Genomic DNA, 9,149 nt, shown 5'->3' with positions numbered 1-9,149 from the left:
TCAAAATTCTTCCCTCTTGTTCTTTTACTAAAGGGTCATTGTAAGTACAAACTAAGATTTCTCATTAACTGCCACCTCTGAACATGACAATTCCTGACTTCTACAGTGCATATTTATTGTGTGTACTAATGAAGGATATACATCTATTTTTTTAAAATTTAAAAGTACTTGTTAAATTCCCTGAGGCTTCACCAGGCAGGAGATACTCAGGTTTGTCTTTGACACTTCTGACCAAAGGAGTCTTTGAGAAAAAGAGATTGGCAAAAACAACAGCAGGCTTAGGCTGAGACCAGACAAAAGAGACAACAAATGCCATTGCAAAGCTGGCTCAATTCCCATGACAACATTTGGAAGCTGTCAAGAAGACTTAATTGTTATCAGAGAAGAAAAAAGAAATATTAAGGATAATGAAGAGAAATCCAGGCTGAAGTGGGAATCAGCTGGGAGGATTTTAGAATAAAGAGATGAATTATAGTAGCAAAAAAGGATGCTCTTTAATTGGTGAAAAGAAAGGGAGCTTGAGGAAGAAGTCAGAAACATGAAGAAGAGAGGAACAAAAAGGTACTCAATGAGTATTTTTTAAAATATTGCAGAGAAAAGGTCACATCTGGAGGTTCTTTCCTTTCAGAGACACTTTCATAGAAAAATATGTTTCTCCTACAGTAATGTTCAAAATTCCAACCAACAACCTACCCCTTGCCCCAGAAAAAACGAACACACCCTTGAATCAGTTTTGGTGAAAATAATAAAGAAATTTTTGAACTTTTAGCATATGGTAAATGGTTCAATTCAAGTATCCAAACCTTTGAACTTTGTGCATGAATAAAATAGAATTTCAAGCATCAAGGAAAGAGTAAAAATAATTGCAACATGATACCCCAGAAGGGTGCCATTCCATGAAATCCAGCTGTACTATTAATCTACATAGAAAATGTAATTTACGAGTCGATATTGAGCTAATACCAATTTATATTTCCAAGTGCAGTAATGTGTCCAATAAGAATAAAACTTTATGATCTTAAATTTTCTAGCATTTGGTGGGTATTTATAGAATAACCAGCATCACCTTATTAGCTGACTAGATAGGTTTCTCCTTCAGTATATTTTGATCATAGAACAATTTATCAGGGTAAATTCTGAGCTTGCTGTTATATTTTACTTCAGAGGATAATATAAATGAAGCCACATGAAAAGTTACCCTGAGGAATAAACTTTTGGGAATACCAATGTGATTTTCAAAATATTTATACATACATACATGTGCATAAATGTACATGGATTTGAATATTGCCCCAAACAGATATTTTCACCAATGAGTGAGAAAGTTTCTTGGTAACAAAAACTACATCTGTTAACATCACTGTTTGTCAAAACTGTGTTTGGCAGGAAGCCAAAATTAAGGTTAAAGCAATGGCACTGTTAAAATTACATACTTCAATTTAAACATGCCTTATGTGGAAAAGCAATGGGGCAACCTTATAACAGCTGTGCAGACTCCTGCAGTTTATTGCAATTCTGATAAGAAATAGTAATATAAAAAAAAATCCTCAAAGCTGATATAAGTTAATATATTTGCTATCATTTAGATTTGTATAATATGATCCCTACTAGAACAAATCAAAATTTTAAGTTCAAGGTGTAGTGTAAATCATAATGGAAAGCTATTTATTGGTAAAATATAGTACCTTATCATGACCCGTTTGTACCTAGCCATGCTAGAACAACTATGGGTAGCCCCTGACAGGTAGAAATGGCAAATAAAATGCAGCTTCCACAGTAAATTTGAAGCTTTGATTTGCTATTTTTTGTATTTCCATGTCACTCTACACTATACAGTGTTGTCTTGTGCTACTTGTGAGTGAGCTAGTACCTCTGTGTGAGCCAGCAGAGCACCATCCTGAAGCAGTAAGCCTGGATTTCAGAAACAAGAATAATAAATCGAAGCTGGGCACAGTGCTGCTGTAAGTGTACTGTTTCTAAGTCCAAGTCTAGCTGTCTGAGAGCTCACTGAAGTGTATCTACACAACAGTGATCTAAGAGGCTATCCCAACATGAGAAAGTTAAGGTATAGGAGTTTAATCGTGGTTGTTCAAGCATAATGGTGCTGGAAAGGTATAATAAGTATCTTTTATGCTAATGCAGTCATAAATTTATTGTCTGTAATCAGTAAAACTGCATACCTGTTAGGTGTTGTCAGCAGTTCTTACAGACCCAGAGAGTGTCTGAATGAGGTGCAGCACATCTCTATGTGATAGATTAGCTAGTCCACCTTAAAATGCCAGTGGTTTTTTTTCCCCTGGCCTCCTGTACAGACCCCCTGTTCACAGCACCTCTTTTCCAGCCCTAAACTGGTTGTTGTTCTCATCATGGGAACTGTAATTAGACTCCAAGAATACAGGCTTTTTTTTTTTTTAGTGTTCCTTGCTGCACTTCTGTATCTTTTTGCTATTAAAATGACCAAGGTGTGTGACTGAATGAAACTCATAAGTGAGGCTAGTGAATCTTGTGCTGAATGACTTGCCTCTTCTGTCCAAATATTCTCCGCTGGAAGTGCACCGCTCAAAGGGTCAGATCTGCTGACTCTATGACTGATTTATGCCACCTGGACAGAGGCTCTGCCGTTTAAACTATGAATCCTGAATATTTTTAAGTAGATGCCTGACTACAGTTCTGTAAAGTAAACATTAGTCATTGCTATGACTTTTCAAGGTGAATGTAAGCCACCAGATTCAGTTCTGCCACAGCTTTGATCTTGTGCTCCGTTTCTGTGAAGTGCTTGCATTCAGAGTGCAGGCTATAGCCATCTATTTGCAGTCCTAGATTTACTGTACCTTCAGGCCCTTCATGCATGCTGGAAGGGCTAACCCACCTAGTTTTCAAGCCTGCACTTGTCAGGACTGCAGTCCCTGGACTCCACATTGAGAATCTGCCTTGTTCAACACAGCATGTCACTGAAGTTCAACATCTGACTTCCTGCTCTCTCAGGGGCAATGACAAGGTTATTTTGTGGCCAGACTCCTCTCATTCAATTTATTCAAATCAATAGTATTTCAGAGAAGGCATAAAAGGAGAACAATTACTGGAAGTTTCTGTATCACAGGCCCTGGCTCTTATGGGAGATTTTGACCTCCCTGTACCTTGCTGGAATGGCAATGTAGTGGGATGCAAGCAGTCAAGCAGATTTCTGAAGGTGACAGAAGTACAGGGTGGACAAACCCTATGTGACACGCAGCTGGTTCTGCTATTCACAGGCAAGGAATAACTGGTTGGGGAGATGATAATCAATAGCAGTCTTGGCTGTAGTGACCTTGAAGCAGTGGAGCTCAGAATGCTAAGGGGAGTGAGGAAAGAGAGGAGCAAGAATACTGACCCCGGACTTCAGGCAAGTATCCGTGAGCATATTCAGGAAACTTCTCGGTGGGATCCTGTGGGAGGACACTGTCCCAATGCAAAAAAGAGGAGGTGGAAGTGGGAGAGGCTACAAAGGAAGAATTCAGAAATATTACCTATGTATGTAGGGATTGTGTTAGGAAAGCTAAAACTCACTGAGATGTGACGCTTACAAGGAACACAAAAAGCAGCAAGGAAATTTTCTATGGCTACATTAGTAGCAAAACACCGAAGAGGAAAATGTGGGAACACTGCTGAATGGGGAAGGTAACTTAGAGACAGTGGATGCAAACTAGACTGAGTTACTCAGTGCCACTCTTGCCTCACTTTTCATCAATGGGGTCTCCCAGGCCTCTCTGATTGATGAAAAGCTTGAAGGAGGGGAAAAACTATTAGCAGTGGATGAGGATCAAGACTGGTGTTACCTGAAAAAAACTCAATCTATACATGTCCATAGGTTGGGCTGCGTCCAAAGATGCTGAGAGAACTGACCAATGTCCTTGCAAGGCTGCTTTCTGTCATCTTTCAAAGATAATGGAGATTGAGGGAGATTCCTGATGAGTGAAGAAAAGCGCTCATCTCCAAAAAGGATCAAAAAAGAAAAGCTGGTGAACTACAGACCATTCAGCCTCACTTTGTCCCTGGGAAAATCATAAAGCAAGTCCTCTTGGGGCACATCTCTAGGCACATGAAGGAGAAAAAGGTGACTGGGTTACTGAGGGCAAATCATGCCTGACTGACCTTGTTGCCCCTGTGATAAAATGACTGGATTTATGGATGAGGGGAGGGTGAGGGTTGTCATTTATATAAATTTCAGGAAGGCTTTCAACATTGTCTTCTACCATGTTCTTGCACGCGAGATAGGACACTAAAGGCTGGGTGAGTGAACAACCAATGGGTAAAATTCTAGTTGAATGATCGGGCTCAAAAGGTAGAGGTTAATGGGTCTTACTCATATTGGAGACTGGTAACAAATAGAGTGCCAGAGACATCTAACCTGGGAAATATTGTATTTAATGTCTTTATCAATGATCTGGAAAAGGCAGTGGAGTGTACTGTCATCAGCTTTGGAGATGATACCAAATTTAGGAGACCAATGAGTATGCTTGACAGCAGGGCTGCTATACAGGACAGGCTGAAGGAACCTTATAAATTTCAGCAGGACCAAATATGAAGAGCTGCACACGGAAAGGAAGAACCCCCTACAGTGATAGAGACTGGGGACAGACTAACTGGAGAGCAGCTCTGTGAAAAAAGGCCCTGGGGTCTTGTCAGACAGCTAGCTGAAAATGAACCAACAGCATGTCCTGGCAGAAAAGAACTCCAACAGCCTCCTGGGCTATAGTAACAGGAGCAGAGCTGGTAGATCAAGGGGAGGGGTTATCCTCCTCCATTCACCACTCATTAGACTGCATCTGGAGTACTGTGTCCAGTTTTGGCCCCCCAGTACAAGATAGACGTTGACAAACCGTAGCAAGTTTATTGAAGGGTCACCAAGAGAGGTGGGAGTTGGAGCACCTGCCCTGTGAGGAGAAGCAAAGGGACCTGGCTTGTTTAGCCAAGAAGACTGAACAGCTGCCCCCCCAGTACCTATGGGGAGGTCATAGAGAAGACAGAGCTAGGGTCTGTGTAGTGGTGCATGGAAGGAAAATAAGAGGCAAGGGGTATAAGTTGAAATAAGTTTCATACTGAATATAAGGAGAAACTTTTTCTGCAGAAGCAAGGAGTGGAATCTTGGTTGCAAGCAGGTTATCCAGAGAAGTTGTGCAGTCTCTGTCCATCCCTGGAGGTTTTCAGGACCCAACAGGATAAAATCCTGAACAACCTGGTCTGACCACAGAGATTACTTTGCTTTGAGCAGGAAGCTGGACTAGAAATCTCCACAGGCACCTTCCACCCTAAATTATCACAAGATCCTATCCTATGATCCCATGATCCTAACACAAGAAACTGCTTATATGGCTGGGTGTGCACCACCCTTCTACATAGTCACTCTTCCTCCCCTTAAATACCCTAGTGGATATGAACTTTTTCTACACTCTTTCTCAGAACCTTTCTGTCCTGTGTGTTTAACAAGGGTGTGTTGCTCTTCCACATCTAGCTTGCCTTTTCATATAGAATTATCTTTGATTTTTTTCTCCCTTTGGCATATCAAGCCTGATGCATATATAAGCCCCAAGAAAAAAACATTGCTTCATCAGTGGGGATTAATTACCATCCCTACTGTCTTTAGTTCGTGCAGGAGGTCTACTTTATCTTACCCTCTTAGTTGGGGCTACTAGCAATATGAAGTCCATAAAGATATATAAAATGCTTGAAACATTAAAATATTACACTGGCCAAATATAACACAATGCTATAGCTTCTGTCTCTAATCATTGACATTATCATTATGCACACCAACTACTGCAAAGACAACCTGATAAAATGGGTGACCTGATTAAGCACTTCCTGATTGAACAGGGCGCTCCATATTAGCAAGCCTTCCGTTGTGCTTCTGCATGCTGGGGGAACAATCTAAAAAAAGCATACAAAGAGAAAAGAGCTGGAAAAACTTACTGTAGAGCTACAGAATATAAACTGTGTGCTTCCACCTAAATGAAGAGGAATAGGAATACAATACTTCATGTAAGGAAGAAGTTAGGTTCACTTGCATATTGCAAAATCTTTTTCACTAATGGCTCCTTAGAGACCTTAATTATGCAGCAGTTAATACTAAATATGAACTTTGCTTAGGAAAGAGGGAGCAACTACTAGTATCATTGGAAACAGGTAGAGAGATGGTATCAGTTTATATTGTGAGTGCATCAAGGCATTGGAGCTGAATCCCAGGAGCAATGACATTCCATAAACATCGAGGCAGCTCATATCAATACTGTACAAAAAGAAAAATTCACTTGACTCTAGCACAAAGATAAGAGGACATGATTTGTAAGGACTGTGACATAAGTTACAGGTTAATAGGATGTCAGAGAACCTACACACCAGGCTACTAGCACTTCACAGTGAGGCTCATATGTTTTGAATCACTTGACAGAAAATGCTATACAGTTGTCCATCTGGGAAGATCAGGTCCATAGGAGGCTGGGCTATTAGCTATATACACAGAATCAGCATCTGAATGTTAGAAATAATCCAGTGTTGTGGTTTAACCCCATCCAGCAACTAAGCATCACGCAGCTGCTCACTCACTCCCCCCCCGACCCGGTGGGATGGGGGAGAAAATCGGGAAAAAGAAGCAAAACCCACGGGTTGAAGTAAGAACGGTTTAATAGAACAGAAAAGAAGAAACTAATAATGATAATGATAACACTAATAAAATGACAACAGCAATAATGGAAGGATTGGAATGTACAAATGATGCGCAGCACAATTGCTCACCACCCGCCGACCGACACCCCGCTAGTCCCCCAGCGGTGATTCCCCGCCCCCACTTCCCAGTTCCTATACTAGATGGGACGTCCCATGGTATGGAATACCCTGTTGGCCAGTTTGGGTCAGCTGCCCTGGCTGTGTCCTGTGCCAACTTCTTGTGCCCCTCCAGCTTTCTCGCTGGCTGGGCATGAGAAGCTGAAAAATCCTTGACATTAGTCTAAACACTACTTAGCAACAACTGAAAACACCAGTGTTATCAACATTCTTCACATACTGAACTCAAAACATAGCACTGTACCAGCTACTAGGAAGACAGTTAACTCTATCCCAGCTGAAACTAGGACACCCAGATAAGGTTCTTCATGTTGCACATGTTATGAGAGACTTAAATTTTTACTGTTACTGGCTCAGTTTGTGTGAAGGACTAAGAAAAATTTCCTCCAGAACTACAAATCTAGAAAATTAAATGCAGCATCTGCACACTCCACCCCTGGTAAGTATATGTGTTATACTGAGTATTTGGAACAACTGTGTGGTATACAGTTCTTACTCTAACACATTCTGCTGTTTTGGGCTGGGATAAAGTTAATTTTCTTCATAGTAGCTGGTATGGGGCTATGTTTTGGATTTGTGCTGAAAACAGTGTTGATAACACAGGGCTGTTTTCATTACTGCTGAGCAGTGCTTACCCAGAGCCAAGGGCTTTTCTGCTCCTCACCCCACCCCACCAGCGAGGAGGCTGGGGGGGCACAAGTTGCTGGGAGGGGACACAGCCAGGACAGCTGACCCCAACTGACCAAAGGGATATTCCAGACCATAGGACGTCGTGCTCAGCATATAAATCTGGGGGAAGAAGAAGGAAGGGGGAGATGTTCGGAGTGATGGCGTTTGTCTTCCCAGGTAACCATTCCGTGTGATGGAGCCCTGCTTTCCTGGAGATGGCTGAACATCTGCCTGCCGATGGGAAGTTGTGAATGAATTCCTTGTTTTGCTTTGCTTGCGTGTGCAGCTTTTGCTTTAACTATTAAACTGTCTCTGTCTCAACTCAGGAGTTTTCTTACTTTTTACTCTACCAATTCTCTCCCCCATCCTGATGGGGGGGGAGTGAGCAAGCGGCTGGGTGGTGCTTAGTTGCCGGCTGGGGTTAAACTATAACACAGGTTTAAAGAAATTTCATCACCCAGCTTTTGTATAGTTATATATATACACAGAGTTTGTTCAGGATGCTTGAGCATCTAGTATTGCTGAATTATTGACAACACATTATCTACTTGGCAGAAGGGCATGGAGAGCAAAAGCAGCACTGAAGAACAGAATCAGGAAAGCAGCTACCTAGGTGTCGAAGCATTTAAGTAGAATCAAAGAATCTGTAATACATGTTTCAGTTGAACTGTCCCTGGAAAAGTCAAAATGATCATAAAACAAGCCCCTGAGTTCCATGCTCTACAGGCATCACAGATTAATGCATCAACACTTAGGACCTCAGTCTGTTTTTACCTTCACGCCATGGCATATTGCATAGTGGCAGAGTACCCACATTCCTTGTTTTAGACATCTAATTTTGATGCTCTGTCTTGCTTTGATGCATGGACTTATGTTCCTTCCTTCATTCATTAGGAAATGTTGTTACTTAACATCGGTCCTCCAAATAACATCTGTTAGAGGCCTAGGGTAGATGATGTAAACACTGCAGTGACTGTGTTTGCATGAAGGGACAGATGTTTCATTGCCCCAGTCTCACTACACTCCAAAAATATGAAAATATAAAGTTGAATGCAAAGTCAACGCACATTCCTCCCCAAAATATACCATCACCCTTTCTTTTCTTGGGAAGGGATCACAGGTTCATAAGCAAGGAGATATTTCTAGAACTTTCCAGCTGATGTTCCCTGACAGCTAACGAGGGGACCAGAAATATGTGGTGCACTGCAAGCAGTGTCTGTCTCTACCTATAGAAAGAGCCATTATTGGTCCTTTTTCCTACTATATTTAAGTCATGGATGGGGATTATTTGTTTTAAAACATCCTGCGAAGAGTTGCCTTTTGGTTGGAGGATACAGTTGCTGGAGAGGGAGAGAGTCTTCTCAGCTGGGTAGTGTGGCCGAGCGGTCTAAGGCGCTGGATTAAGGCTCCAGTCTCTTCGGAGGCGTGGGTTCGAATCCCACCGCTGCCAGGAATATTTTCTAGGACAGAGGAAAGTCGGGCACAAGTATAAATTGGGAGAGGAGTGGCTGGAGAGCAGCCCTACAGAAAGGGGTCTGGGGGTGCTGGCTGACAGCTCAATAGGAGTCAGTGCCCTTGGCAGCCAAGAGGGCAAACCCCATCCTGGGGTATATCCAATATCCTTTAAACCAAGAGGGTGCTCAAACACTGGAACAGGCTTC

At 41.9% G+C, this 9,149-nt stretch overlaps 1 non-coding gene across 1 annotated transcript; it reads left to right on the top strand.

Annotated features, from left to right (window-relative positions):
• Positions 1-8,856: 8,856 nt before the first annotated feature.
• TRNAL-AAG lies at positions 8,857-8,938 on the top strand. The gene has a single exon. It is a non-coding gene; the product is annotated as a tRNA-Leu (tRNA).
• The last annotated feature ends 211 nt before the right edge of the window (positions 8,939-9,149 follow it).

The sequence above is a fragment of the Aquila chrysaetos genome, chromosome 5 (assembly GCF_900496995.4).
Source record: "Aquila chrysaetos chrysaetos chromosome 5, bAquChr1.4, whole genome shotgun sequence".
Lineage (NCBI taxonomy): Eukaryota > Metazoa > Chordata > Aves > Accipitriformes > Accipitridae > Aquila > Aquila chrysaetos.
This window is presented reverse-complemented; position numbering and strand designations above follow the sequence as displayed.